Source organism: Cupressus sempervirens, chromosome 2, assembly GCF_028749045.1.
Source record: "Cupressus sempervirens isolate cs-2001-9-10 chromosome 2, ASM2874904v1, whole genome shotgun sequence".
Taxonomy (NCBI): domain Eukaryota; kingdom Viridiplantae; phylum Streptophyta; class Pinopsida; order Cupressales; family Cupressaceae; genus Cupressus; species Cupressus sempervirens.
In genome coordinates, this window is record NC_143119.1 from 261,263,849 (window position 1) to 261,271,322 (window position 7,474).

Genomic DNA, 7,474 nt, shown 5'->3' on the forward strand with positions numbered 1-7,474 from the left:
TCATTTTTTTTTTTTAACTCAAAACTCATAATCATGAATCACTTAAGTGCCCTTCATTTTTAGCATTATCCAAGATAAATCTAAGGACATTTATGAATGTGCATTCTTTTTCCTCAAAAAAATCTGGACAGTTAAAACATTTATTTTCTGATATCTAACAGAAACGTGTACTTTAACAAAGACAAACAGAGATACTGGATAACAATAATTAAAGGATACTTTAGAAGAGATTTTAACAGACCTTTTTCAGTGAGAAAGAACGTTTATAACGTTTCAAGACACAAGGCACACGCACAATTCTTATTACAGAAAAAGAATGTTCATTGATTGATTAGCTAATTCTGAAAGCGTCTCTAGCATAGGGGAAACAAGGACAGGATCCAAGATATGGTAGGGAACGAATGCTCTGAGCGTTCCTGAAAATATTCATGGGATCAAATTTGCTCTTGACATAAACCAACCTCTCGAAATTACCACCAAAATACCTCTCGCCCCATGTTTTCGACTGTCCAAATCCAGAGCATTCAGAGTGATAGGGATTGGTGCCCAAATCGAGATCTATATAGTTCACAAAAGCGGCCCTCAGAGATTTGGAAACATAAGGAGCCATGTACTCATAAAACTTTCGAATCCAAGCAAGGGACTGATTATCATTAGTAGCGTTGTCCCAGGTAACTATATACTGAATATCATATAGATATCCTTGCCGATGAGGGAAAGGAATCTGATAAGAGGGTATCTGGTTCATAACGCCCCCAAGTGGAGCCAGTATAATAATGATATTGGCCTGCTCTTCCATAATCTTCCATGCTCCTACTAACCCTAATGCCGAGATTGGGCTTGTCACAAAATCCGACTTTATCTTGAAGTAACTCTTGGCGGCCAAGTATCTGTTGCGGAGGTCAGCAGAGTACCCATTTGAAACAGCGATATAAATCACACCCGCAATCCAGTCCGTCTCCTTACAATCCCCCTCCACCAGACCCATCTCCGAAAAGTTCTTATTGACAAGTTTAACAAGCTTATGAAGCGACCCCAAAAACATACCATTCAAAGTAACTTTCACGTCAGGCTTCCCTCCAAACACCAATACACGAATGTACAGATTCTTGTGGGCGTTCGGTGCAAAACCTTGCCATCGCTGGAGAACCCTGGTCACATTATCACTTCCCGCGTGATTGAAATTAAACATGGTGACTTTAGCGGGCACTTTGACAAGCCTTATCTGCCATGCAACAACCACGCCCCAGCTGCCGCCGCCGCCGCCTCTGATGGCCCAAAACACATCGTTTCCCATGCTCTTTCTGTCCACCACTTCGCCATGGGCGTTCACCAGCACGGCGTTTATGAGATGGCCTGCCGAGAGGCCGTATTTCCTGGTGAGTAAGCCGAGACCACCTCCGCTGAAATGCCCGCCCATGCCTATCGTTGGGCACACTCCCGCCGGAAAACCGTAGCGATTGGTCTTGTCTGCAATGGCAGCGTAGAGTTATCCAATGGTTGCGCCGGACTCTACCCACACCGTCTTCGACTCCATTTCCACATCAACCCGATCTAGTTTCATGAAATCGATAACGACAAAATGAGGGTTCCGAGAAGTGTAAGAGAGGCCCTCGTAGCTGTGCCCTCCGCTACGCACCAGAATCTGCCACCCGCTCTGAATACAGCACTGCACCGCCTTTTGCACTTGCTCTCTGCTCTCTGGGAGGATCAAAGTGTATGGTTTCTGCACGCCCGGTTCCGCATAGCGCAGATTCTGCAGAGAATAGTTCAGCAGGGAATCGAATGCTCCAGGACGAGAAGACTTTCTAACTGTCACGTTTTTCAGCCCCTCTCCGACCAGACATGAGATTAGAGATTGTGCTTTCACATCGCCCTGTGGTGGCCGTGCATCTGTATTGCTCTTACTCGCCACCAACAACAGTAGAAACAAACTAATGAACTTGGAAAACCTAAAGAATGCCATGATAACTCAATACGAAGAGGAGATGTTATGTGTCTCTAAACCAATAATAGGGCGAAGAGGATCTAAACCGATAATGGATCAAATCAGAATTGGTCACGCGTACGCGTTAATTTTTCTCTTTTCACACACCATCAAGTGAAGCATTTAATTATTATGCGGAAGGCGTTCCCCTATTTGAATGCGAGAAGCTGAAATATGAATCCAATGATGATAAATCGCGTAGAACAAATGACTACCATTGAAGTAATGCAAAACGTCGATCTACTTTCAACTTTTCATCGTTCTTAGCGTTAACGCATGATGTACACTGACGGTGGATTCGACGTATTAAGCAATAAATAAAAACAAACTTGGCGGTGAAGAGAAAATGCGTAGATTATGTGGTTGGGAACCGCGATGAATAATGGGTAATCCAGCAAAATTAATGGAGAAGCGTCAATTTTAGCTACTCTCAGCAGATGTGGAGTGGAAGACGCAGGACTTTTGTCATTACACACCCATTATCAAGACGTCCAACTTGACATTCACTATTGACGGTTGAAAGACATTTTCAGACCATGTAGATTGAAATCATTGGAGCCGAGCATTTTTCCCCCTTCTAAGTACTATGTCAAGATACCCATCATAGATGATACAAATCTTTTCACTATGCAAGAGATAGAGACACGGATTAAAAATTTAGATGGAGGTAAAGCAAAAGACCTTGTTGCGCTTCAAGTAGAATATCTGAAGTGGGGTATGAAAACTCTTGCACTGCACATCACTAAAATTTTCAACAAAATCTGCCAAGAAGGGTTTCCGAAAGATTTGACAATCAGCCTTGCAATACCACTTTTTAAGAGTGGTGATGTTAACAATCCCTCCAACTACAGGACTATAATGATCAATCCCCTCTTTGCTAAACTTTTTGGCAACATGATAGAAACTAGGATCAGCAAATGGGCAAAAGAAAATCATAAACGTGCTAAAGGGCAAGCTGGTTTTAGGCCAAAGCACTTGACAATGGATCACTATATCACTTTGAGACACATTATTGAAAAAGAGTGGGAGAAAAAGGAAGAGGTTTTTTGTTGCTTCGTTGATTTTAAAAAGGCTTTTGACACTGTCTCGAGAGACAAGCTTTGGTTTAGGATGGAAGAATTGGGGATTCCTATGCATCTTAGAGCTGTTGTTCATAGGATGTATGAAGAGGTGAAAGTCAAAATCAAAACTTTAGATGGCATTTCAGAATGTTTTAGGAGCGATATCGGGGTCAAACATGGCTACCCTTTATCTCCTACTTTGTTTGGTTTATATATTGGCAAACTAGAAGAGTGGTTAAATATGCAAAAGGGTGAAGGCATTCAGCTAGGTGATTTTGTTATAAAGCTACTCCTATATGGGGACGATCTCATTTTAATTGCCAAATCTGTCTGTGGTTTACAAGATCATCTATCTTCTCTTGAGCGCTTTTGCGGAATGGTGGGGATGTAGGTCAATATCAACAAGACTAAGGTTATGATTTTCTCTAATAATAAAAAACAACATCAATATGAATTTTATTACAATGGAAGTGTTCTTGAAGAAGTTGCGGACTATAAATACCTTGGCATCGATTTCAACAAAAAATTAAGCTGGTCTAGCTACAAGCATAAAAGGATATTAAGTGAGTGGAAATTTTTTTATGCTTTTTAGACTAGGTGTTGTGAAGCGGAGTTGTGGGATTGGAAAACTATTCAAACCTTGTTCGGTCTTCTTGTGCTACCAGTTGTTCTTTACGGGTGTGAATTATGGGCCAACAACACTACTATAGCATAATCAAAAAAAATTGAAAGAATCTAAAAGCACTTGATCACAAGAAAGTTTAAAATCAAAAGCACTGTTCCATATGATATCATGCTAAGTGAAATGGGGGCTACTCCTATTGAGACACTTGCTATGGTTTTCCTTCTAAGCTATTTAAAAAGAATCAAAAAAATGGAAGAGGATAGATGGCCTAAAGTTGTCTTTAGTGACACACTATGTAAGCAAAAAAGGACATGGATGCAACAGAACATCAAATGGATGAGTAAATGGAATATTCAATTCAATATGTGCCCCACAAATAATAAAGAAATAAAGGTCTTTGTTATAGAGAAATTCTGCAAGAGACATTGGGGAAGCGAGATCGGGAGGAAGAAACTATATTATATCAATGAGTTCAACCCCACTTGTGATCAACTCCAAAAAGCATACATAGGAGCCAACATTTCTTGGATGGCTAAAATTCTTATTGCTCAGCTGAGAACCAACTCTCACCAACTTCATTGTGAGACCGAGCATTGGAAGAGGCCAAAGGAGGCTTAGGAAGAGAGAATTTGTAGATTCTGCAATTCTAGGAAAGTGGAAACTGAACAACACTTTATTTTAGAATGTGAGGCCTACAAGAGTAGCAAAGATAAATTTGCAGATACTATATGCGATAGTTCTTACCATAACCTATTCAATGAAGAATACATTGAGGAATTGGGTGGACTCATCATCATCCTAAACAAGAAGCAAGCAGTGCTACTTAAGTTTGCTTGAGTTGTCTTGCTATCGCATAGGCTATTTTTAACCTCGTGGACATTAATTTTTTTTATCTATCTATCTATCTAGACTTGGAAATTTAATTTTTCTCTGTATGCAATAAATTAAGATCTCAGGTTTCATGCTTTCATCTGCATGTCGCATAATTTAGATGGATGAAATTATGTTTTTCTCTCAACACCTATTATTTCACATGGCTCTAACCCCATGCATAGAACCATTTGGCTTTTGCTTTCCATTAGCAATCATTCTTTTGGAGTCATTAATATTTATGCTCCCAATGATGCTGTGGAAAGATCTCAATTGTGGGATTGGTTGGCTAACAACTTGCCTCCAGGTACTTGGGTTATGTGTGGTGACTTCAATATGGTTGAGTTGGCCTCTAAAAAAGATGACATTCTACCTTTTTGCTAGACAGCTGGGGAAAAGGAAGCCTAGTACTACATGTACAATAAATTGGGCCTTTTTGATCCCAATACTAACCACCTCCAACATTTTGGTATTTGGCACACTTAGTCCAATTTTTGAGCTGGATCTAACCACATTTTAAAATGTCTTGATCATGCCATGATTACTGCACAATATTTTTTCTCATTTTCTCAAGATCAAGATTTACCTGTTATTCTCTTGCCATATGTGATGTTATCTAACTACTATCCCATTTATTTTTCCATTTCATGGCATACAACTATCCAAAGAGTTGTTAGGTTGCAATTTTTTCTCAACATGTCTATGCTAATGCATGCTTCCACTATTACTCATCTCCTACGTATCTGGAATTTGGAGCCATGTCTGCATTCCCAAAAAGGGTGGATATAGTGGTGGAATGATGCCATTACCAGAACCACTTACTTTTTGCACGTCTATGGGTAAAAATTGGTAGTTTTCAGAAGGTGGTCTTATGAATCTACTACCACTAGGCTCAAAAAAGCTTCTAAGGCTCTCACCCTTAATTCTTTTGATGTTGATTTGCAAATTCAACTCGCCGAATTTTGCCATGACAAAAAAGTTGTAGATAATTATGCCGCTCGAGAGGCCCAAATCAAAGCTTGTTTCCATTGGTTGGAGGTTGGAGATAAAGCTTTGAAAGAGTAAAATTGGGCTCTTTGAGCGCATCATATCGACTTTGGGATTAAAAAATCAAACAAGGAACTTCAGTTCTCTCTAGTCTCCCTGACATCCTGTAAACATTTTTTCATCACTATGTGAACATTTTTGCTTCATAGGTAAATTCAGTTGCTCAAGAGGAAGCTCTTAGAAAGTGTGTTTTTGTTACTCCAAACTACCTAGCAATTGAGCAATGTGTCTTTTCTAAGCAACTTCTTACCCTCTAAGACCTTAAAGGGTTGTTTTCTCAATGGTAGATGATAAGTCCGCTAGGTGCGATGAGTTTCCTTATGAATTTTACAAACAGCTCATGGAGTATATTGGTCTCGATCTATACAAATTTTATCTTCAAGACAATCATTCTAAAAGCCTAGGAGTTATTATCAAGAAAGGAAAATATTAAATTCATAGCTAAAGCTAGAGACCCTAAGAATATTTGCAATTGGTGGCCCATTACCCTTCTTAATGTGTCATATACGATTATTGGTAAGGAAATTTCTCTTAAAATTCACCATCTCCTATCTTTAATTGTGTGGCTTGAGCAAACTAGCTTTATCAAGTCCACATATATTCTTGACAACATCATTATTGTTTGGTAAGGCATGAAGTGGTCTCACCAATCCAAGCAGTTAGCTATTTTTTTGAAAATAGATTTTACTAAAGCTTATGACCAAATTGAGTGGCCTTTCATTTTGGCTGTGCTTCAGGCTCTTGGTTTTGGTCTCAATTTTCTACAGTCCATGGAGATGCTCTTTGGAGATGCTAATTCTTGCATTAGTATCAATAACTCTCAATCTAATGCCTTTGGGCTTTTTCATTCCATCAAGCAAGGTTGCCCTCTAGCTCCAACATTTTATGTTCTTACTATTGAAGGGTTTGGCTATTTGCTAGCCCACTTTGTGTCTTCAGATTTGGTTCATGGCATCTCTTTACTAGAATACTCTTCCTAGTTGATTAATGGTCATTTTGCTGATGATTCCTTTCTCACTCTTCTAGAGGATGAAGAAAACATCAATAATGCCTTGAATTGCCTTAACACTTTTGTCAAGCCTCTGGTTCTACTATTTAATGGCATAAAATGCTCTGTTATTGCTAGTCTTTTTTGCCAGTGCCACCTTAGCTTAACTAGTTTGAATGGAAATAGGTCATGGGGATATTTTTTTCTTTCTAGGCATTCCTTTTTCTTTTCAAGCACCACCAGTGGATCTGTGAAATGCTATGCTTACCAAGATTACTAAAAAGTTGGATTATTGACTTACAAAACTACTTTCTCTTGCAAGAAATTTTCAAATTTGCTCTAAAGTTCTTGCATCGATGCATGTCTATTATTCTTTTTGTTGGGCTCCTTCAAAAGCTTCCTATTAGAAATTAGAGTGATTGCTCCAAGACTTTCTTTGAGCTTCTAGTTCCGATCATCATGGCTTTCACAGAGTTGCTTGGGACTTTTTTTGTCTCCCCAAAGAGTCTAGAGGTCTTGGCCTTCTCTCCACCTAGAAGCAAGGCCTTGCTCCATGTGCCAAATGGATTATTCATGCCATCATTGAAGATGAAGCTTGGAAGATTTTGGTTCAGCATTGTATTTCTTCTATGTTTGCTATTAATAGTCTTTCATGGAAGGGGATTGGCTTTCAAACCCTTCTCATCATGTGAGAACCTATGCTGATACATGGCTCTTTTGTTATCAAGAGCATATGGAAAGCTTGGGAAGCTATTAAGCCTTGGCTTTACTAGTCTGATGATGAGTTCTATGATGGACTCTCATTGAAGCAGCATAACATTTGAGATCTCCCCTATTTTCCATATAGGGTATTCCTCTAGCTAAGATTGAAGGTGCTAGTGCTCCACATTTTTTCA

The 7,474-nt window shown here is 39.3% G+C and overlaps 1 pseudogene; it reads right to left on the reverse strand.

Moving 5' to 3' along the window:
* Nucleotides 1-331: 331 nt before the first annotated feature.
* On the reverse strand, nucleotides 332-1,966 carry LOC149572051 (berberine bridge enzyme-like D-1 pseudogene; annotated as a pseudogene).
* Nucleotides 1,967-7,474: the final 5,508 nt, after the last annotated feature.